Raw genomic sequence first — 24,304 nt, 5'->3', positions numbered from 1 at the left:
AAAGATTTTCAGCTTCAGTGCCTGAATCCTTGAGTCCTGGAGGTCCTGGCTCTCAAACTGCACCCTGACAGCCCTGAAGTAGCTGGCATTGGGCATTTTGCCCATTCTTCTCTTCAGGTAGGCATGTGCACAGTGCGGAGGAGCTTACATGAAACCAAGTAGGTATAACACACTAGATGAATATATTGTGTTATGTCGTCTATTCTAAGCGGTGCATTATCAGTGGCAAGCAAGAATTCAACTGTTCGGCTCCATCCACACTAAAAGGAAGTGATGCTGATAAAATCCACAAGTACCAGGCTACCTATGGATCCCCCAAATCATTAATTTTGAAATATATGCAATCAATCCTCATATCATACAGACACCTCACAGTATCTGATTCTCCACTGCATTGGAGCTTGTGCAGTCATTTACACCTGTGCAGAGTCAATGTAAAAGGCTATCATTCAGATTTAGTAGGTTTTTATACTCCCTTTAAACTTAGCCTGGCGCTGGCTTGCAACCTACAAGATGAAACTGAGCTGTCTAGTTTCACTGTCCGAGATGAGTAAAGTCCAAAGAATAGACAAATGGCTTCAGTGGAGCAAAGTTTTCAAAATTCTTTCCACTGTAATGATCAAAAATATTATTGTGTTATTAGTCAGGCAGGTAAGGGAACTTTACATGGTATATATATGGACCTCAATATGGGAAGCAGATGATCTGTGGAGTGCACATCAGAGGTTTGTGTCCAAAGGTGGCTTAAATGACCATCTGTGCACTGTCCTCATCCTGTTACTACCTCTGACCAACCTAGCTCCCCACCTTCAACATATTGGAGCCATTTGCAATCAGCTTTAATCAGCTGTTTGTAAATAGCATCAAGAGAGCAAAAACATTACAAAGGATTGGATTAGCAACAGGGGTGTCCTAGCCATGCCCATTTCCTCTGGCCACACCTCTTTCCCCTGCGACCACAGCAGCAGGAAGTGATGCATAAACTCCTGTGTCATCTCTGCACCACTGGAGGATCACCCTTGCACTGGGGTGATCCTGCCTGGGCCTGTTCCACCAGCTGTTGGGGCAGTTTATGCCAGCGGTGTGGTACAAAGTGGCTGCGCTGCATTGGAGGGCCTGGACCGTAATTTTTATCTCAACAGCAAGCTTTAAAGTAACACTGTAAAACTGCTTCAGAGCATTTTGAGCAGCCAAGCAACAGCCAGTGGGGGAGGGGGAGGGGAAGACAAGAAAAAGTAAAGGAAGTGCGAGAAGCAGAAACAAATGACCTACTTGTATTCTCAAGAATTTCGCCCCCAGGGATTATCGTCCTCTCAGAAGTCTGATACCAGCGATGCAGACACAAACTCATTACCCACCCACTCAGCCTCCCAGAGCTCGGCAACCTCTTTGCTCCAAAGAGAACATGAGGGGCAGGCGCAGTGCCTGCCAGGAGAGAGAAAAGGCATTCTCCTGCCAAACTTACAAAACTGAACTGAGCTTTCGACACATGCCTCTCAGAAAACCCAAACAAAGGTGGGAACTGCCCCATGAAGGAGATCAGCCCAGTTTGCTAGGATGCCCCACACTCGGGAGAGCAACCATTCTGAGGGTGCTCTTTATACCAGGTATCCACATTTATTCCAGAAGACACGCTGGGCCATTTAGAGTTCTGGGGACAACTCTCAGCACATCATGCTGAAAGTGCCCTCCTGGGTAGGGTTTTCTGTCTCCTGGAAGGTCCAAAAATCCCCTGACTTTTAGTTGCTGTAACTACACATGAAGTTGCCTGTTGTAACTCTGAGATGCACTGGACTTCTGGAATCCTATCAACACTCCATCTTTCACTGGCTCCTAACATGGTCATTGTACAAGCATTTCCTCCTCCCTGGCAAGTGACAGTAATACAGTACCACCCCCTCCCACGTCTCCCCTGTGACTGGAATAACCACACTAAGGTGCATTGGCAGAGCTTACTGTGTGTTCGGAGTCTCACGATTCAAGTTATGGGCATCAGATAGGTCAGGGTTGAGGTGCATTGGGAGAATGGTGAGAAGGGCCAGGACTGGAACAGGTGAAGGTGCTGCAGAAAAACAAGAGGTACCTTTGCAGAGGTGGTGCAGCATTTGGATAAAAGGAGGTGCTGCAGATGCAGACTGAGCAGTGCTGCTGGGAGGGCACCAGGACTTGAATACCAGCTACAGTACAGTGACTCTCTCAGGACAGACATAAACTATGCCATTTTGTCAGCAGTTTAGGTAGAAAAGACTTTGGGGGACATAAGGAGAAGACCTGCAGGATTCAGGGAGAGAAGCATAGGAACACGTAGGGATCAGGGCTGAAGTGTACTTGTGGAGTTGGCTGAAGGTGACCTGCACTACGAGTGTGCAATATGTCTGCTGGCTCTACTCAAACTATTAGTCGTACTGGCTCTAAGCATAACGTTAGAGGCAATGTGGTTCAGTGGATAGATCACCCTAAGACTTATGAGACCTAGATTCTATTCCCAGCTCTGTCACTGACCTGTTGTGACACTGTGGGCAAGTCATTTCATCTCTCTCTGTGCCTCAATTTCCCAACCCACCCTTTGCCTGTCTTGCTTCATTAGACTGTGAGCTCTTTGGTGAAGGGACCATGTCTAGTTATATAGTACTACAGCACCTGGCACAGTGGAGCCCTGATCTTGGTTGAGGCCTCTAGGCACTACTGGAATAGAAATAACAACCCTTCATTTTCTCCAGCACCGAATTCATACAGAAAATAAAGCAAACCGTTGTTCTGGAGGGTTCCTGCCCAGGTGGCTCTGAGCACTATGCCCATTTGTTCAATTGCCTGTATCACATGGACTCAAAACTTAGCAAAGCATTTCTTCCAGGGAGTCCAAAGGCACATCTCCAAGCCAGAAACAGTGTCATAAACATACAGCTACGGGTAGCATAAAATCCCTCCTTTACCTGTAAAGGGTTAAGAAGCTCAGATAACCTGGTTGGCACCTGACCAAAAGGACCAATAAGGGGAGAAGATACTTTCAAATCTGTGGGGGAAGGTTTTTGTTTTGGGCTTTTGTTGTTGTTCTCTCGGGAGACAAAGAGAGAGACCAAGCAAGTAATCCAGCTCCTACTGAATGATACATCTAAAATTACAGAAATGGTAAGTAATAGCAAGGAAATGCATTAGAGTATCTTTTGGTTTAGCATGTGAATTTTCCCTATACTTAGAGGGAGGTTTATCCCTGTTTTTTGTAACTTTAAAGTTTTGCCTAGAGGGGAATCCTCTGTGTTTTGAATCTGATTATCCTGTAAAATTACCTTCCATCCTGATTTTACAGAGGTGCTTCTTTTATTTTTTCTTCTTTATAATAAAGTTCTGGGTTTTTTAAGAATCTGCTTGTTTTTAGTGTCCTAAAATCCCAGGGATTTGGTCTGTGCTCACCTTGTTAAGCTATTTGGTGGGTATATTATTCTCAAGCCTCCCCAGGAAAGGGAGTGAAGGGGCTTGGGGGGATGTTTTAGGGAAACAGGAACTCCAAAGATTCAGGAAAAGGATCACTTGTCTAACTCACTTGGTGGTGGCAGCAGTACCCATCCAAGGACAAGGAAGGATTTGTGCCTTGGGGAAGTTTTTAACCTAAGCTGGTAGAAATAAGCTTACGGGGTATCTTTCATGCGGGTCCCCACATCTGTACCCCAGAGTTCAGAGTAGGGAGGGAACCCTGACACACAGGCATTTGCATTTAATAGCATGTTCAAAAGCGGCTCGGTACAGCACTTAAGAACAAGTAATTAAAGGGACTATCACTGCAGTACAGCTTCTCATTAGCAGTGTAATTAGTCTGCTGAAAATAATTAACATTCGTTTCTACAAAGAGAACAGCGCACCCATTACATTCATTACATCAGCTCTAAACAAGCAAAACAAAGGCCCTAGAAGAGGGTCTTCCATTCAGGGAAGTGGAAAAACAAGCGTCCAACAACAATGCTGATGTTTCATACCTAGGAAAACAATGGACAGGCCTCAGGATGGGAGGCTGCCATCCAAACTGAATTCACCTGCGTGCACTGATCTCTCCGAGCCCCAGCATCACTGCACAGGTTGGATATGCAGGAGTGGTACATGTGTGACTGGTCGCTGTAAACATCTGGGCGTGTGATTAGTTGATGTATGTCAGGTGTTGGCGTGTGGGTCAGTGTTGTACAAGTAGGTGGCAGGTGCACAGCGCATACGTAAGGCTCTGTGTGGCATGGCTGCATTAGTCACAGGAGTATAGTCAGGACATGTCTGACTGGTGTCTCTGTGTGTGATTTGTGTGCACAAGATTGACACTTCTGGTAGTGTGCAAGTCAGTGTGATCAGTGGGTGTGCTGTTTGGGTTAGTTCATGTGGCAGTCACAGGGAAGTGCATGACTGGGTGCCACTGGTGTATGCATGTTTGTGACTGGTGTATAATGGGGGTGGGGTGTGCACCGGTGAGAGAGGCAGAGGAATGTCACTCTTCAACATAGGATAGCCTAATTTTGGCAATTAATTGATCTTCAACTATTAGCGATAGATATGCCCGATGGCCTGTGATGGGATGGGATGTTAGATGGGGTGGGATCTGAGTTATTACAGAGAATTCTTTCCTGGTGTCTGGCTGGTGAATCTTGCCCACATGCTCAGGGTTTAGCTGATCGCCATATTTGGGGTCGGGAAGGAATCTTCCCCCAGGGCAGATTGGCAGCGGCCCTGGGGGTTTTTTGCCTTCCTCTGCAGCGTGGGGCACAGGTCGCTTGCTGGAGGATTTTCTGCACCTTGAAGTCTTTAAACCACAATTTGAGGACTTCAGTAGCTCAGACATACGTTAGGGGTTTGTTACAGGAGTTGGTGGGTGAGATTCTGTGGCCTGTGTTGTGCAGGAGGTCAGACTAGATGATCATAATGGTCCCTTCTGACCTTAAAGTCTATGATTCTATCCCTGTCCTGAACTCGGCCTTTGAAAAAAGCAGCATTGTACAGTCACCTCTTAAACCAGCTATGTTAGCTCAAGGACTTTCCCCACACCCAAAGAAAAACAGAGAAATCACACATTCTGTGCCCTTCCATCCTTATGACCAATTGACAAACCACTAGCTGAAACAAAGAAAGATCCTGCTCTCTCAGCCTCTCCTGAAAGCCATTTTTAAAATGTTCTCACCTTCAATTATTAACAGTCAGATCCACCCTACTCCGTACAAAAATCCTCAAATGTCAGAAGTCACGGCTATTAAAAAACAACCTCACCCCCCCATGAAAATACTAGAATCCACAATTTCATGACCTACCTGCAGCCATAATCGTAAGCTTGCCCTTACGACTCACATATGCAGGTGAGGTGATAGGTGTGTGTGTGTGTGACAGAAGCATGTGTGTCCAAAGGTTATGCCTGTGATCAATTAATGTGTATTGAATGTGTTAGGTATGTGCCTGTGATTAGTGTATGTTTGAGATTGGTGTATGTGTTCTGAATGTGTTAGGTGTGAGTACTAATGGTTTGTAGTGTGTGTGAGAGCAAGGGATATGGGTCATCAGAACCTTGTGCTTATAATATCACTGCTGCCACCGAAGCTACTGTATTATCCCAAAATCCATGTGAAGTTTCAGTGCCTCACACTTGGCCGCAAAGGAGCCGTGGTTTCCAACATGCTGGTGTTATAGTTTGTTCAGGGGACACAGCAAACACAATAAACATAAGTACCCACAGTTGCCTGTCTTGGGATTTCCATCCCACTTCTGAGTTGGATACATTTCCCTTGGTATGAGAGTTGAGCACTTATAAACCATTAAGTGGAACTGCCGTGAGGCTCAAGACCAGCAGCACAAAGGGCTCCACAGCTACATTGCTATGGAAACCACCCAGACACAAATCAAAAGCCCGGCTTGCTTTGTCTTTGTCTATTTCTTCTCCTAATAAGTAATGTATTCTTCCGTGTTTCAGAGGGGTAGTTGTGTTAGTCTGTATCAGCAAAAACAATGAGGAGTCCTTGTGGCACCTTAGAGACTAACACATTTATCTGGGCATAAGCATTCATGGGCTAGAACCCACTTCATCAGATGCATGGAGTGAAAAATACAGTAAGTAGATATAAATACACAGCACATGAAAAGATGGGAGTTGCCTTACCAAGTGGGTAGTCAGTGCTAACGAAGCCAATTCAATCAGGGTGGATGTGGCCCATTCCCAACAGTTAACAAGAAGGGGTGAGTATCAACAGAGGGAAAATTATTTTTTGTAGTGACCCATCCACTCCCAGTCTTTATTTAGGCCTAATTTGATGGTGTCAACTTTGCAAATTAATTCCAGTTCTGCAGTTTCTCGTTGAAGTCGTTTTTGAAGGTTTTTTTGTTGAAGAATGGCCACTTTTAAATCTATTATTCAGTGTCCAGGGAGACTGAAGTGCTCTCCTACTGGTTTTTGAATGTTACAATTCTTGATGTCTGATTTGTGTCCATTTATTCTTTTGCGTTGAGACTGTCCTGTTTGGCCAATGTATATGGCAGAGGGACATTGCAGGCACATGATGGTATACATCACATTGGTAGATATGCAGATGAACAAGCCCCTGATGGTGTGGCTGATGTGGTTAGGTCCTATGATGGTGTCCCTTGAATAGATATGCGGACAGAGTTGGCAGCAGGGTTTGTTGCAAGGATTGGTTCCTGGGTTAGTGTTTCCGTTGTGTGGTGTGTAGTTGCTGGTGAGTATTTGCTTCAGGTTGGAGGGCGCTGTCTGTGAGGACTGGCCTGCCTCCCAAGGTCTCTGAGAGTGAGGGATTGTCCTTCAGGATAGGCTGTAGATCCTTGATGATGCACTGGAAAGGTTTTAGTTGAGGGCTGTAGGTGATGGCTGGTGGCGTTCTTGTCAACTCTTGGGAATAAGCCACATCCACCCTAACTGAATTGGCCTAGTTAGCACTGACCCGCCCATCTTTTCATGTGCTGTATATTTATATCTGCTTACTGTATTTTTCACTCCATGCATCTGATGAAGTGGGTTCTAGCCCACGAAAGCTTATGCCCAAATAAATTTGTTAGTCTCTAAGGTGCCACAAGGACGCCACGTTGTTTTTGTATTCTTCCATGGCATTCCTTCTCACCTCTTTCCAGACCACCTGACACCCACAAGCACCTGCCATTTCAATTTGGCGCCCAGTCCCCCCAGCCCTTTTTATGAATCCTTCCAGCCCTCTCTCCCGCTGTACCATCAATAATCCCTCTTTTCCCGTGCCATCAGATGCCCATTTCGGAGGCTCCTGTCCTTGCCTACACAGAAAAACCAGAAAACACTTGCAGTCCTTCCACCCAGAAAGCCAGAATATTACCTTCATTAGCTTGAGGAGCAAGGCAAGTCCAGAACACACGTCCTATCAGCTGGCTCAAATCGAAATCATGAAATATTTTTCAGCTAAGAGGTGGTCTTCTCTTTACCAGTTTGTCATCCCACCTTTCCCCCTCCCCAAGCTTTTCTTGGGGGAAGGCAGCTCTGGAAGGCAGGTCAGTTGAAATGTCCTTGAGACGATAGATATCTCAAAAAGCATGACATGCAAAGGGTTAAATTCTTGCCCTAAGCAGTCAGTCATCTCTGTAGCTGCTGTGATTACAGTGAGGGAAAGCCAGCTGAGAGTCTGCAAGCTGGGAAAAAGCCTTCTGGGTCAACAGGAATTCTGGGGGATGTGGAGGAGAGATGGGGGAATGCTGATGAACCAAACTGGTAGCATCCTTTGACCAGAGCTCATAGAGTGCTTTCGTCGCTGCCCTAAACGTCAAAGCCATAATGGGAACAGGATGATGATGATGACAACGATGAATAGAATGATTGGAGGGGTTTTTAACATAAACCAGCAGCAGGGAAGGGGTAAATTATAAGAAAGGTCTCTGCAGCCTAATATGTGAATTCTGTGCTGAGGAACAGGTACCAGGTTGACAGCCCTGGAAAGCAAAGCCCTTTTTTCTCTTCAGTGCAGCCTTCCCTCATTCTGCTCTGCCAAAAAAACTCACTCCTGATCCAAGAGGAACTTCTGTGGGAGTGGGAGGGGAAATCAGACTCTGTAGTCGAGTGAATCTTTAGCCTCCCTGCTTAGGCTGCCAACAAGGTGGCCAACCATGATGCTTACAACCGCTCACTAGCAAATGAGCTGAACCAACTATCTCACTTCATATAGGCTGTGGCACAGCCATTTAACATCTTCTCTTCCATTGAGACAGTTTGGGCTGGGAAAAATCCTTACTCGTGTCTCGGGAACTTTCAGCAGGGGACACCTAGACTGTTTTCAAACATGGACTCACAAGAGTCTGCCTGGCACATAAACTAGTGTTCAAGGTGCAAATTCCCAAAGCAAAGAGCCACTGCCCAACTAGCCCATCACACACCTTCTTGTAGAAAACATCAGACTACTACTTCCCAGCTTAGCCCCAGCTCATTTACTCACCCAAATAACAGCTAGTCCCAATTTTGCTGAGTGACACTGCTTCAAAAAACAGCACGGCTTGCAGGATGAGCAAAGGTCACAGAATCACTTTCTTGGCCTGGGAAATGTCACTGCAACATTGCAACAGTTTCCTGGAGGACAAGCTCACAGAAGTGGCAATCACAGTCTGTAGGGTTTCGTCCCTGTAGCTTTGGAAGTAGATCTGTCTGCATATTCAGTGGCTAGAACTCTGAGCAGCCTAAATGGATGGAACACACAGGAGGCATCTGAGGGATGAATTATTCATAGCCTTGTTCAGCTGCCAATATCTCTGGGGGGTTTTATGCCCAGACGGGTGCTTGATTTTTGTTTTAACAGTAATGGGAGATGTCTGTGCTTCCTTTAATGGTTCTTGAGGGCAAGCGAGAAGCAGCACTTGCACTACTCATACCAGCTTTTTTAATAACCATGCTCACAGCTTCATCATTGACACAACCCTTGGATTCATTCCAATAGCTCAGTCCACCAGCAGCTTTCTGAGGAACCCTGCTGACACCTGGTTTATTGTAACCTTGCCACAGTGCTGACCTGAACTTTACAGTTCAGTGGATGACAGTTTTCTACCAACTGAAGCACTGTTTTCAGCTGAGTAAAGGGCAGCAAGATCACATTTGGAGCCCTAGGCTCATATTGCTTACCCATGTCAGCATTTCTGCAATCAACCTCATCTCTTTCCCTCCCCAGCTGATGGGGATCCGTGAGAATCACCTGGTTCCCAACTGCAAATTCAGCTGGACAATGCAGTTCAGATGTGCTATGTAAAACAACAATTGTTAACTAAAGGAGAAGTATCTGTGGGGTACGGGAGAGGTTGTTTGGGAGGTTAAGGGATATCACAGTCTCTCTTTGGGCAGGATTTCCCCCAGTAGTAGAAGTGAAGAATGCCACAGCCAAGGATCTCCTGAAGAGAGCCACTAAGAATGAGCCCCATTGGGACAGAGGATAAATCAAAGGAGGAATGGAGAGTTGAGTCCATGTGAGTTGCATATATTCCACACCGAGATATTAGGGGGATTGCCTTGTTATAAACAGAGTTATAAGGTAAGATAAAGAAGACCAGGAAGTACTGCAAGTACTGGGAGCTATTAATGAAAATTGGTCCACACTATAGAATTGCACTGGTGCAGCTAATAACAGCGTGCTTGAACTGCTGCAGGCCGTAACGATCAGATCATCCATACTAGGCCTCCTGTTTTAGATGCACAAAACACACTGCAGCCCCACCAAGCACTCTCTGCGAGCACTGCAGGGTCTGTGGATTGTTACATTTACCCTGCAATGCCAAGCACAGCTGCCTGGATCAAGTACGTAAAGTCGACTGTGTCCGTCAACCATTCTGATTCGGTAGCGTTTTACGCCCACTCTGCAACTAGTATAAATGACTACATAAGGCACAGAGCAATGGTGAATTGAGCCCAGTGGATTTATACTAGTGTCAAACTGGAGTAACACAATGGTGAGTCAGGCCCTGAAATCATACATCAACTTTTTTGCTGAGCCAAGAATAGAATCCAGATCTTCTGACACACCCCTGTGCTTCAGCCACAAGATCTTCTACTCTTTACCTGCTGTTTTCCTTTAGTCCCTAGCTGCTGTTTTCTGTGCTTATTTTTATTGGCCCTGAGTGCACCTGTTTATGCTGCATTAAAGAGACAGTAACATCACAGTATGTTTAAGCAACTAATTATGAGTGACCAGAACAATGTGATCCAAAAGGAAAGAAAGAAAATCAGAGGCAGCATGGTCCAGTGGGATAGGCATGGGACTGGAATTCAGGAGACCTGAATCCTGTTCCGTGCTCTGTCACTGACCTGCACTGTGACCTTAAGCAAGTCACTTCAACTCTGTGCCTCTGTTTCCCCTCCCATCCTTTGTCTGTTATATCATCTATTTAGATTCTAAGTGCCATAGTTGCCAAGCCACCTGCACCTCAGACCCCTTCTCTGGTCTCTCTGAGTGCTGCCCACAGGTCTTAGGCCTTTTTCCCTCACTTCGTCTCTGGGCAGAGAGTCTTAAATTTTTATTGTCCTTTGATCTTTTGGGTCCCAGCCTTGGTAAGCAATCTGTGTAACTTGGCTGGAGCCAAGAAAGTCAATAATTCATAAATTATTGCAGAGCAGCCCCACGTCCTTCACAGTAAGCTCCTTGGACCAGGAAGCTTACTAACTGTTTGTACAGCACCTAGCACAAAGGGGTCCCAATCTTGGTTGGAGCCTTTCAATGTTCTTGTAGCCCAAGTGTAGCCTTCCTATCTCTCAGGGCCAGGGTGCCCCCTCCGGCAGTGGTGAGGAGTCAGTACGACCACCAGCGGTTTTGTCAGGCAGCCTGGACTGCAGCTGCACAATTGCCCAAATAGCAGTTCAAACCTCTGAAGGAGGATTAAGCAAACCACCAGCTGGCTGGTAGTTCAGGCCTCCTGGTGTGGGGTGAACAACAATACTCTATGGCTCAAGGCCCTCTGAATGCGGGCTGAGCAATTAAACAGTATATATTGCCGGCCTTCTGGCCTAAAGATTAGAGTGCAACCAGACCCTGTACGAGGCTGGGGGGAGGGGGATCCGGGCCCACCCTGTTCCACCAGGTCCCAGCCCAGGGCCCTAGACATGGCAGGCAATCCCAGCCGGGGTTAGCAGGGAAATATGTGATAGCTGCCTGGCAGCATACCCTGAACAAAGTCTCTTTTCCCTGGGCTAATTCCTATTGGATCCTGCTGGCAGTACTCCGTCACCACTGGGACCTGGCTCTCAGTGTCACGATCAGGTGGTCCTTCCTCCAGTCTCCCCCCGGGGCCTTCCGTCTCCTGAGGCAGTGGTTTGCCTTTCTTTTCTGCTCCCAGTCACGGGCTCGGCTGAGGGCTCAGCTCCCTTGGAAGGACATCCACCTCCTTCCCTTGTCCGGCCCTATCTGGGCTGCACTGCAGGGTAGGGTTGCCAACTTTCTAACTGCACAAAACTGAACATCCTTGCCCCACCCCTTGCCCCGCCCCTGCCCTGAGGCCCCACCCCTTCTCTGAGGCCCTGCCCCCACTCACTCCAGCCCACCTCCCTCAGTCGCTTGCTTTCCCCCACTCTCACTCACTTTCACTGAGCTAGGACAGAGGGTTGGAGTGTGGGAGGGAGTGAGGGCTCCAGCTGGGGTGCGAGCTCCGGGGTAGGGCCAGAAATGAGGTGTTCAGCGTGGGGGAGGGAGATCTGGGCTGGGGCAAGGGGTTGGGGTGGGGGGGGGGTGGGCTCCAGCTGGGCCTGCGGGCTCTGGGGTGGGGCTGGGGATGAGGGGCTTGAGGTGCAGGAGGGGGCTCCAGGCTGGGGCCAAGGGGTTTGGAGTGTGGGAGCAGGCTTGGGGCTGGGGCCAGGAATGAGGGGTGTAGGAGGAGATTCAGGGTGCAGGCTCTGGGAGGGAGTTTGGGTGCGGGAAGGGGCTCAGGACTGGGGCAGGGGATTGGAGTGCAGGTCGGGATGCGGGGTCTGGGAGGAAGTTAGGGTGTGGGAGGGGGTTCCGACCTGGGGCAGGAGGTTGAGGTTCAGGAGGATGTTCAGGGTGCGGGCTCCAGCCAGGTGGCCCTTACCTCAGGAGGCTCCCGGTCCAGGAGCTGCACAGAACCAGAGCAGGCAGGGAGCCTGCCTTAGCCCCGCTGCGCCGCCAACCAAACTTTTAACAGTCCAGTCAGCGGTGCTGACTGGAGCTGCGAGGGTCCTTTTTAAACCGGGTGTTCTGGTCAAAAATCAGATGTCTGGCAACCCTACTGCAGGGCCCTGGTCTTATACTTCCTGCTCTGCCCCTGCACTTCCTCCAGAGGGGGCAGAGCGAGGTTAGATGAGGCCATTCTGCCTTCCTACATCAAGTAATAAACAATAAATCCTTGCTAGAATCAGCACAAAACTCTCCCATAATAACTCAAAGTTTTCCCTACAGTTGTCTGCTGCCCCTATTTTATTGTCCAGAAGAATGTAAACCCAACCAAAAGGTGACTAACAGAGACAACAGCCAGTATGCGCAGAATGATGTTGTCCTAAGTTACCTAGTAATAGTAGTTGTACGGATGTAGTGCCTAGCAGTCCAAGCCCCATTGTGCTAGACACAGTATAAACATATCATTACAGGATGGTCCCTGATCTTCTAAGGGCCTGTTTACACATGGAGATGTTCATAATTAACTCCACGTATGGACCCACTTATTCCAGAATAAGACTGCCTTGTTTGTGCATTAAGCTAAACAGGAACAAGGCACTCTTATTGTGGAAAAAGATTGTCCACACATGGAGTTCAATCAGGAACAATTACATGTACAGACAAGCCCTACGTATCAGACTACATACAGGCTGGGATTTTCAAAGGAGCCTAATCGATTTAGGATTGAAATTGAATGGGATTTGTGTGCCTAAGCCCCTTAGGTTCCTTCAAAAACTTCAGCTTTAATTTATACAGTAGTAATGTAAAAAAGTATTCCAATAAAATGAATGCAGATTAAATGACTAAGCTCCCCCCAAAAAAACCCTCCCACCAAGATTTACACAATAATTAATAAGAGTATAAACATTTAATTAAATCAATGTGCCATGGGAATTAGAGACACAGAGTTGGCACCCATTTCATATTTACTTAGATAGAGTTAAATCTAATTAGGCTTCTCTTTCTGAGAATAACATTGCTATTATAATAAGATTGTGTTAGTGGATCAGATATGGAAAAGGCCTTTCTATTGTAACTGGGTTAACTGTGGTTTATATTGTTATATATTTTATAATGCTTTTAAAAAATTTAATTTGTATGTTAATTTAATTTTACATATCTTGTCTCAGTTGGCTGTAGGGTTTTGTATTTAACTTTGTACGGTTGAGATGCAGAGAAAGCATATAACTGTTCTCCCCAAAACAATGAGAATATTGTGAACATTTTTAGATAGCCAAATCTATCAGTCCATAATTAATTTTGTAAAAAAATGAGGAGAAAGAACATATGAACAGAAAGCTTTGCAGTTATTCAGAACTCCTTCACTGTGCAAATCCATCCTCTATGTTTGGGAATGTACTTTTCACTCTCATATGGAAAATGCACTACTGTACTTAAACTAATGGCTATGACTCCAATTCATTCCCTTAGTTTTGCTCTCTTGTTTAAAGGTGAAGTAGCTTTTAACTGTTGAAACAGTTCCTGTGCACACAAATAGCCTAGAGCTCCTGACTGCCAGTTCTGAAGCACGAAACAGGGGCAAAACTTATGAAAAATTTAGGCCAACATTTTCAAAAGTGGACACTTATTTTGGGTGCCTTGTGCCTGATTTTCAGCTGACTTAAGCAGCAGTTGTGCATTGCTCAACACTTCTGAAATCAGGTCCAAGGTGTCTCAGTTTAGACACCCAAATTCAGTGGCTACTTTTGAAAGTTTTGGCCATAGCATGAATTTCTTCTTTATATTTTTGCACCATATTGTCATGGTCACTGCTTCCATTCAAGCCAATAAGAGTGTTGCCATTTACTTAAACAGTATTAGGAGCTGCCCTAGAATCAAGGACAGAACTCATGGTCAGAAGTCTATCTTCTGAAAACTAGGTTAGTGGGAGGGAGGAGGAGCAGAAGGCAGCTCTCTTCTATATATTTGGATCTCCACAGACATTTTTGGGTCTGTAACCCCACCCATCCCCATTTAAGAATGAAGAAAAAAAAAAGATAGGTCTAGATATTTCAGGATGAGAGACCAGAAATAAAAAAAACCTGCAGTTCTACTACCTAGACCAGTGATCTTGACCTGTTAAGTTTGTGGAATTTGACATCGTGGGACAGTGCTGAGATGAGAGCCTCCACTGCCACGGAAAAACTCAATGCTCTAGGAAGCGGTGTTTCGGATTCAGTAGGGAGCACTTTTACCTACGACTCAATTGTAACCAGTGGCCTACCATGGGATGAGGGGGCACAATGATGCTAGAGATACGTCCTTTCACTAAAATAATGCAGCTGCATTACAATACAGTCTGTATTACCTTAAGCACATGTGTGTATCTACATTTGAATGAAAAATATTATTTGAGAAATAGTATATCGTAAAGCATATGAGTAAAGCAGAACGGACAAGGATGCATGCTCAGCCTCATACTTGGAGCACGTAATGCAACTGTAAGGGTCCAAAATTATTGCATTTTTTTTGCGTTCAATATGTAATGAAGCTGACATGTTTGCAATATCAATGCTTAAAAGGTGAAATGCTTGTGAAGGCATCTTTTGATAATGGTGATGGGGTCATCAAGATACCTAGACAGAAATAAATAAAATCCGCTAGTGTAGGCCAGGCTCAGGCATCTATTAGGAACCCAATGAACCACTAGCACTTACACTGTTGTACCACTCGCACTGATGCGCCATTGCTGGCAGTTGTTGTAATATGGGCACTAACGTTCCCACTGTAAACAAGGCTGGAGATTGCACATTTGTAGGATTAACCACTTGTTCTGTTCACCAAATAAGAGTATCTGCAGTAACCAAACAAAAAAGGGGAGTCAATTCTTGACTGGAAAGTGGGAGTTTCTGTATTTCTTCCACGTATTTTTCTGTATTTTGGTTCATTTATTACTTTGAACTTTTCTTCAAAGTGCTTTGCAAAACTAATTAATTAATCAGTCCATACAACAATTCCATGATAGAGTATTAAGTGCCATTTTACAAATAGGAAATGTAGGCACAGAGAGGTTATGTGACTTGCCCAATGTTTCTCTGTGAGTTACTGACAAAGCTGGAAACAGAAACCAGGAATTCCTGGTTCCCAGTCCTGTTTTCAGAAACTCAACCCCCTCTCTTATGAAAATACGGTTGAGAGCGCTGTGTCACAGTGTATTAGACACCCACAGTTCTTCGTATGCCTTTTGAAATTTGTATAGCAATCAGCAGGAATCTGAACTTTCGTGAACTTAGACTAGTAGGCAAAACATGAGCTCATATTCACAGCTGAGTTTTCCCTATGAAAGCCCTGAATTCGAATCTGCAAGTTATCTGCCATATACTGCTACCCCACATTCCCCACCTACCAAAGAGAACAATTGCTCTACTGTACATTTCAAGCCAAGTCTGTACAGTGACAACAACTTCTAGATGCAAATGATGAAAGCAAACAATCGTAGGTGCTATGCACGAGTTATCCTTTTTCCTAAATGCTACTAGGTACAGCAGCCCAAGTGAAAACTTGAGGCAGAGAGTTGGGAATCACAATAGTAGCATTTCAGAGTACAACATTTCTTTTTAACTGCCTCATTGCCACCCTGCGTGTCACAAATGTTGGGGAGATGCCTGTATCACAGAAGAATTATAATGTCTTCAAATATTTTCCTGGCAGTTTGCTGCCAGGAGCAAACTCTGACTTTTCCTGTGTTTCAAGTAATAGTTAAGTGTAAAAAAAAAATTTCCAACTACAACTGTTTTCATACACAGGACGTAGCCCAGTTAAAATCAACATTTAAAAACAAACACATATTTTCCTGTATTACTAAGTGCCTTCAATTATTAAATTCTTATTACTTTTTTGCTGTTTATATTATTCACTTTTTAAATTTTTCTCTGCTCAACAATGAAAATAATAATTGTTTCACATTTGTGCTCTCAGGCACCAGCATAACGTTGAAATGTTTGGATTGCAAACACTGCAGAAAGAAATGGTTATGTATTTATAAAAATTTACTTTTGAATTACGGTATTTTAAAATAACTTAACTGAAACATTTCTATTGCTCTTAGGTTTTATAAAAACTTTTTTAAGTTGCCAAATTTAAACTGGAGGTCAAATTTGACTTAATAGTGTGTCTTTAAAATAAAATTAATTTAGCAAGATGAGAGCTGTGGTGTTCGCTAAACAAAGTGACCAGTTGTCACAAAACTCGACCCACACATGCTCTATCAAGGATTAGAGTACAAACATTACAACATCAGAACAAACTCTCATTGGCTGATTGGTAATCAAAGGCAGGACACTGTTGCCTAGAAACTTGTCTGAATAACCTTTTCCCAAGTGTCACATACACTTTTAGATATCATTGTCACATCATCATTTGTCATTCTTATGTTTCCTTACCCAATCAAAAACAATTACTGCCACAAGTAACCAACCCATTTAATCTCTTTACTGATAATAAAGTAGAGATCAGTGGTTACAGCACAGATCTGGGCTTTCTGAGATTCCTAGACCCTTAGACAGAGCTCCAACCCCTAGACAGAGACAAACACCTACAAGATCTCTATCAAGCGTTCTTACAACTACAATACCCACCTGCTGAAGTGAAGAAATAGATTGACAGAGCCAGAAGGGTACCCAGAAGTCACCTACTACAGGACAGGCCCAACAAAGAAAGTAACAGAACGCCACTAGCCGTCACCTTCAGTCCCCAACTAAAACCTCTCCAGCGCATCATCAAGGATCTACAACCTATCCTGAAGGACGACCCATCACTCTCACAGATCTTGGGAGACAGGCCAGTCCTTGCTTACAGACAGCCCCCAACCTGAAGCAAATACTCACCAGCAACCACACACCACACAACAAAAACGCTAACCCAGGAACCTATCCTTGCAACAAAGCCCGTTGCCAACTCTGTCCACATATCTATTCAGGGGACACCATCATAGGACCTAATCACATCAGCCACGCTATCTGAGGCTCGTTCACCTGCACGTCTACCAATGTGATATATGCCATCATGTGCCAGCAATGCCCCTCTGCCATGTACATTGGCCAAACTGGACAGTCTCTACATAAAAGAATAAATGGACACAAATCAGACGTCAAGAATTATAACATTAAAAAACCAGTCGGAGAACACTTCAATCTCTCTGGTCACTCGATTACAGACCTAAAAGTGGCAATCCTTCAACAAAAAAACTTCAGAAACAGACTCCAATGAGAGACTGCTGAATTGGAATTAATTTGCAAACTGGATACAATTAACTTAGGCTTGAATAGAGCCTGGGAGTGGATGGGTCATTACACAAAGTAAAACTATTTCCCCATGCTTATTTTCCCCCCTACTGTTACTCACAACTTCTTGTCAACAGTTGGAAACGGGCCATCCTGATTATCACTACAAAAGGTTTTTTTTCTCCTGCTGATAATAGCTCAACTTAACAGATCACTCTCATTATAGTGGGTATGGCAACACGCATTTTTTCATGTTCTCTGTGTATATATATAGATATATATATCTATATCTTCCTACTGTATTTTCCACTGCATGCATCCGATGAAGTGGGTTTTAGCCCACAAAAGCTTATGCTCAAATAAATTTGTTAGGCTCTAAGGTGCCACAAGTACTCCTCGTTCTTTTTGCTGATACAGACTAACATGGCTACCACTCTGAAACCTTTCCTTCACTGGTATCTCAAGTACCAAAATATGAAAAGTATGTCTCTCCAGTTGGAATGTGATACCCTCCCTCATTCCCATCCCTGGGATGTAGCCAAAAAAATGGAGTAACACACACAAACTTAAACTTGGAGTAAAAGCAATCACAAAAATTAATGGAGCTCCCCCTCTGACGAACAGGTGTAATTCAGTAGCTGTGCAATATTTTTAGAAATGGATGTCTTCTACTTATGGACTTCATCTTTGAAAACTGATCTAATTCTAACAAACCTACAAAAGAATCATGCCTTTTATTACCTTTATGGTGATCACTAATACCTCACAATGTCAAAGTCAAATCTCAGACCTTGTTTCCAAAACATGTAATTATCTCCAAACTGTATATTATCGTAATATTATAATAAACTGGCTGTTTTATACATCTACCACTACCCTCTACTGGTTGGCATCTGAACTGCTCAACTCCATAGGATAGCCCCCATGCTGTTCACATATAACAGATATTCTCCTTTATCCCAAGCAGCAAGGGCTTGCGCTTTTGGAAAGTGGCGGGAATCTGAATTTTCTCCCTATTGTCTTTGTGAAGTTTTTAATGGCCATGGAGAGCATCAGAGTGGCAACAGTGAAGTCCTACATCATTATGGAATTGTTACCATACCTTACTGTCTTGCTTCTCTTGCTATCTCATATTAGCTGATCTCATCCTGGTAGATTTCAAAGTATTTCACAAACTATTCACCAGATCCTGTAGTCCCTCCAGTGGGCTGCCAATTAAAAGCCTCACTGGATAATGTGCCTTTGAGAGGACTGCAGGATCAGACCCTATATTTATTTTGATCTGCTTACACTGCACCCATCAAGCCACTTCAAGAAAATGTACACAACATTATAAAACCAAAATCAAAAAACAAAGAAGGAGACTTCCTCCTCCTCAAGAATTTACCTGGAATGTCTTTCCCACAATCACCTGCTCATGCAAAAGCCTGAGATGATACATGGTCCCAAGAGGGTGCCCTGAAACTCAACGGGCTTGGGCTTTGTTAGATTAGCAAGAATTCCAGAATAGCAAACCCTCCACTGAGAATGCCCAGCAACCAGACATTCAGACCTAGGCACTATGAGCAAATATACAGTAACAGGGGAATGGGAGTCTCGGAGGTAGCCAGGAACCACACACAATAAAGTCTGGGAGCATGTCTTATTCCATGGGCCAGTTAATGATAGGAAAGTAAGGGAGCAGTCATTTGATTCACAAACATCTACAGAATTTCAATGGTGTCACCCTCGGCTGCATTGCAGGGATACTCCCCCACCTCCTCCCCAGCTCCCAGCACCACATCTTCTGGTAGATGGAAATGTTGATAACACAATGTCATTGGCAATGCGTTGAGCTGGATTTCATTCAAAAGTCCCTTCTCTCAGGAACACAGTGGTACCAACCATGACAAACCTAGAACAATTATGTAGATATATATTCGAAAGAATGTTTAATTATATCTTAGCACAGATACATCAAACATGCAGCCCTCACAAAAAGTTAAATTATGGTCCTTAACTAACAATATTGTGCTATCAATTAATGCTCAGAACATGATACCCAATTAATTTTTTTAATGTGACAGATTAATATAAATGGAAGGAGGGCTTCAAGTTCATTTGCCATCATCAGCAAAAAAGAAGAGGACCAGTGGTATTGATTGTCAGCTTTGTTTATTATGCCAAATGAGTTGTAATGAGGCACTGGTTAAGATATCAGCATCAAGCCAAAAATTACAAGAATCGAACAGCATGCACAAAATTATGTAATGTATGTTAAGTAACTAATTACAATCTCAAAGTAACGTATTACAAAATCCTTGTTTTTACTTTTGTCTCAATCATTTTTAGGCATCAATGGGGAGATGAAGAGTACCAACTAGTAGCAGAATCTTTGGAGAATACCACAGTGGAGGACCTACTTAAACACAGCACTCAGTGGCGTCTTACATGCTATGAGAAGTGTGCCCATAAATTGGCTTTGGCAAGGCAGGTTGAGGAAGTTCATCAAGGATCAGGAGAAACATGAAGATAACGGGACAAATGCCAGGTGTTGACAGGTGTTTGCTGCTCTTTATTTGATCTGTCAGGACGGCTAATTGGAATTTGCACCTCACAGCTCTGGAAGACTTTGTGACTGTGTTCACTCTAAGGTGCATGCCTGCGCAGCCACACAAGAGGTTTCAAGGGGCACACACCTGATTAGTGCAGGCACACACCCAGCACAGGGGGCGTAGGCACAGGTGGGCCTGGAGGATGTGTAGGGTGAGGTGGGGAATCGGGGTAGGTGTGGGCAGTGGGGTGAGATGGGGGGCGGTGATGGGAGAGCTTGGGGCATGCAGAGCTGTGGCGGGGAAAGAGGCCTCTCCCCCAGTCCCGGGGCTGCGACAGGGAGAGCGGGCTTTTAAAAAATATATATTATATTTAGGTTTTTTGTTTCTACTGGTAGTGCACATCCACACATTACCTCAGTATTGGTGCTGCACATAACAAAATTCATTCCGCAAATCGATGGAAAAAATTAGAGGGAACATTGCGGTATGTGAAATAGTTTTTTGCTTTAGATTTAACCAACTGTTCTGCAATGATTGCCCTATACCTCACTGAAATAGCAGGTGGAGAAAAGTCTGACCCTGACACATGGGAGGAATTTCAAAAAGGAAATTGACTTGTTAAAAAAGGTCGCCAGTTCCCTTCTGTGTACTTGGTTCAGCTGAAAACCTAGAACACGAAAACAGAGCAGTGAAAGTTATTATGGGGTTGGTAGCACAGCATCCAAATACTCTTTCCTGGTATTTCCTGTCAACCGCAGAAGTCCATCCAATTTAGAACAAAACATTAAGTATAGCTGGGATGATGTCCCCAGAAGTAAGCAAGCACCATCTAGACTCATTAGGCATTGTTAAATGCCAAGAAGGGGGAATTTTAAAGCTACAGGATGAGTTTACTCATACTGGCAACCTATTCGAGTACGACAGACAGGAGCTCATTAATATCATGATGAAAGCAGTCTTCAGGGATATGATAGCTAAAGATGTCAGTCAAATGGATACTTTAGGTCACCACATGCATGAAACCTTCAAAATTCAAAGAATTATCCAAGGCTCCATCAATCTATGGGCTCTGATCAAAAACAGACTAAAGCTGTGCTCGAATGCAAAGAAGAAAGTCAAAGTGAAGGTGTGGCAAGACTATTACAGGGCTAACCACAGACAGGTCGTTGTTTGCTCATTTCCTGGTTGTGTCCAGATCTCAGTATGAGCTTGATCTAGGTGAGACTTGAAGTATGAGTTTTCTGTGGTACCACAATGGACATTTCAATACGACAGAACAATTTATATGTGCCGGGCAAAAAGCAAACTAATACGTATCCTGCATGGCTTCCTAAGCCAGCATCTACTGACAACATGACCAGTATCTTATGTACCAGAGGCCTTTCAGCATAGAATCATAGTTGGTATGGCTGAGGTACAAGCTCTTGACAAACCAAAAACTGTTAATACCTGCTGAGATTTCGCTGAACACTTCATTATGAGGGTACAGAGAAAATATTGGCCCTATGGCGAAGTCCACCTGGTGTTTGATACATATGCAGAGGAATGAATTAAAAATATTACCAGAAAGAAGAGACTCCATGATATTGCACCTGTCCTATACAAAAATCACTGACTTCATGAACATCTCCAACGTCACAGTGAAGAAGTTACTGTCTCATACTCACACAAAGGATGAGTTAACCACATACCTTACAGGAAAAATACTCCAGCATGTAAAGAATTGCTCTAAGAATTTTGTCACTGGATGGCATAATGAAGCTGCTGCCTTGCACTGTTCAGTAGAGTTTCTTCATAGTTCCCATGAGGAAGCTGACACTAAAATTATCTTGCATGTCATCAATGCCATAGAAAAATCAGTGCTACTAAACTCCAGATCTTTGCACAAGACACAGATGTTCTAGTGTTTCTGTGAGACACTACCAAGATTTTTGCAAGATTCTGGTTTTGTGCCTGCTGCTGGGAAATAGAATCGCTGACTCTCTCTCAGAAGGTGTGTTCCTATCATTCACACCCTTAATAGCCACCACACTGCCAGGTTTCTTCACCCTTTCAGGATGTGACACTACTGGAAGGCTGGCAGGGAAGAACAAATTATCTTACTGGAAGGCATTTGATTCAGCTTCCAAAGACTCTCCTCTCTCTCAGGATCCTCAGAACAGCTGAGAGTCTCTCTGATGAGGTCATAACCGCACTGGAGGCGTTCATATACTGAGTTTACCATTTGAAGACCAACATTATGACACTTGCAGAGCTAGGCTTGTGGGTGTTTTCCAAGAAATAGACAAATGGAGAAAAACTGCCACTGACAAGGGATGCATTCATACCTGCTATCAAGAGACCAAATTATCAAGCAATGGAATGGCTCCGGGATGACTGAGCGGATCCAGAAACCCTCACTATCAGGCATGGATGAGTCTTGGGGGATGGACTGATCAAACCAGCTATGTGTGAAATATCACGTGCTCCCAAATCAATCCTTCAGGTAATCAAAAGCTCGTATGCAAAGACCAGGATGTTCACTGTCCTGCAAATGTTTGGCCAGCAGCCTGCCTTGTACAGAGATGTGAGAGTGTGGCGCAGATGAGGATCAGTATGACAGGTCTAGTAGTGGTGCCCTAGACAGAGAGGACACGTATGATGACTTTGATAAATAAATGGTTTCACTCCTACATGTCAAGGCTAACTATCCTTGGATTACCAAAGATCAACATCTTTTTTATATAAGCATTGCATCACTGTGTTAAAGTATAATTTTAAAAAGTTGATTTTTATACATTTTCTCAAATACATAACTACATAATTGTAGTAGGTTTGTCAGGTTTGGTACCATTGTGTTCATGCAGAAAGGGTTTTTGAACGATACCCAACTTGACCCATTTCCGACAACATCGTATTATTAAAATTTCCACCAACTGGAGAACCTGAAGCTGGGAGGTGGGGGTCTGAATCTCCCCTGCCACACCACAGAGGATGACACCGTTTAAATTATGCTTCTGTAGAATTTTATGAGTCAAATGACACCTCCCTTACCGCTCTATCACTAACTTGCCCATGGAATGAGATTTTACTGCGTTATGCTCCCAGGCTAATATTGGCTTTTATAGATCTAAATCAATACCTTGGACAAGATTTATGGAGCTATGCCCATTTATGCTCTTTTAGAGTTTGTCCCCCTTGAATTTTACATCTAGGACACCTATACAGAGATCACTACAAGCACCACTGAAGTGCAGTCACCTCCGAAGTGGAGCACTGCAGCCATCTGACAGCACAAAGCAACTTAGAATCCCTTTTTTTCCCACTAGCTGCGATGGAGCAGCAGAACTCAAGGACAGAAGTTTGATTTTCAGAGCTTCTTTATAATATGGACTTCTGGTAGATGCTGCCTTAATTCAAGACAAACATATCAGCCTGAGGGGGATGATCCAGCAAGAAAGGAGTTCACTGATCGTTCAAGACTTGCCAGCTTACCCCATCAATGCTGATCTAATGAGCACTAATGCTCTAGCCTTGTGCAACTGAAGGAAAGATAACACATGATAGTGAAGACTTAATGGACAAGAGCCTCTTTATATGCTAATCCAACTTTTATGAAGAGCTTGAAAAGAAGATTGTGGAGAAGGGGAAGGTTTAGGAGTGGGGTTGCTCTGAACTACTGTACTAGATTTGATTAGCTGGGTTTAATGGCAATACGCAAGCAGAGGATGACATAAATCCTTCCCTGCCCTCCACTAACGGGAACCAGTTCCGATTCCCCACTCAGTGTGGAATTTACAGTGTACAAGAGAAACTTCTAAAGCTGCCCAGCTTCCCTTCAGGCTAATATTACATTAAAAACAGTTATGAACATGCACACATGCAACCTCGGAAATTACCTATATCTTTTGCATTTAGAGGGATGGGGTGGTGGGAAGGAGTTAGGTGCCTTTAAGTTTATGAACAACCTTTGACTTGTAACAGACATCAATGGGTGTATCACTTACAAAGAAGCTGACAGGAATGTGGCATGCTAACCAACCAGAAAGAGGCGCGTCATTCCAAACTGGCACAGATGCTAGTATCTGTTGCTGCAGAGCCAGAGCTTCAACTCAGTTTGCTTTCTTTCCTACTCACTATCAGACAGAATCACCGCCTAAACTTCATGTCACAAGCGTCCAGCACAGATGGTATTTGTACCTTAAAGTGCAGATATAGGCAGAAAAGTGGAGCTGTAAAAAACATCGTATTTATCCCCTCTCCATGACAACAGGGGATGGATCACTTGATACATTGCCCTGTTCTGTTCATTCCCTCTGAAGCACCTGGCACCAGCCACTGTCAGAAGACAACAGACTGGGCTAGATGGACCACTGGTCTGACACAGTATGCCCATTCTTGTGTGACTTCCAAATCCAGCTGGCTCAGTTTTCAAAAG

The 24,304-nt window shown here is 44.2% G+C and overlaps 1 protein-coding gene across 4 annotated transcripts in view; it reads right to left on the bottom strand.

The window, feature by feature from the left end:
• TMEM229B (transmembrane protein 229B) overlaps nucleotides 1-24,304 on the bottom strand; it is a 60,197-nt gene that overhangs the window by 27,531 nt on the left and 8,362 nt on the right. The window contains exon 1 of one of the 4 annotated variants that reach the window (XM_074955525.1): nucleotides 5,280-5,300. The exons of the other annotated variants lie outside the window; for them this stretch is intronic. The gene's annotated coding sequence lies outside the window, so the exon portion shown is untranslated. Of the gene's footprint in view, nucleotides 1-5,279; nucleotides 5,301-24,304 lie in introns of those variants that run through there. 4 annotated transcript variants of the gene reach the window in all.

The sequence above is a fragment of the Natator depressus genome, chromosome 6 (genome assembly GCF_965152275.1).
Source record: "Natator depressus isolate rNatDep1 chromosome 6, rNatDep2.hap1, whole genome shotgun sequence".
In the NCBI taxonomy this organism is placed as follows: Eukaryota; Metazoa; Chordata; order Testudines; family Cheloniidae; genus Natator; species Natator depressus.
The sequence above is the reverse complement of the archived record's forward strand: the minus strand, read 5'-3'. Positions and strand labels throughout refer to the sequence as shown.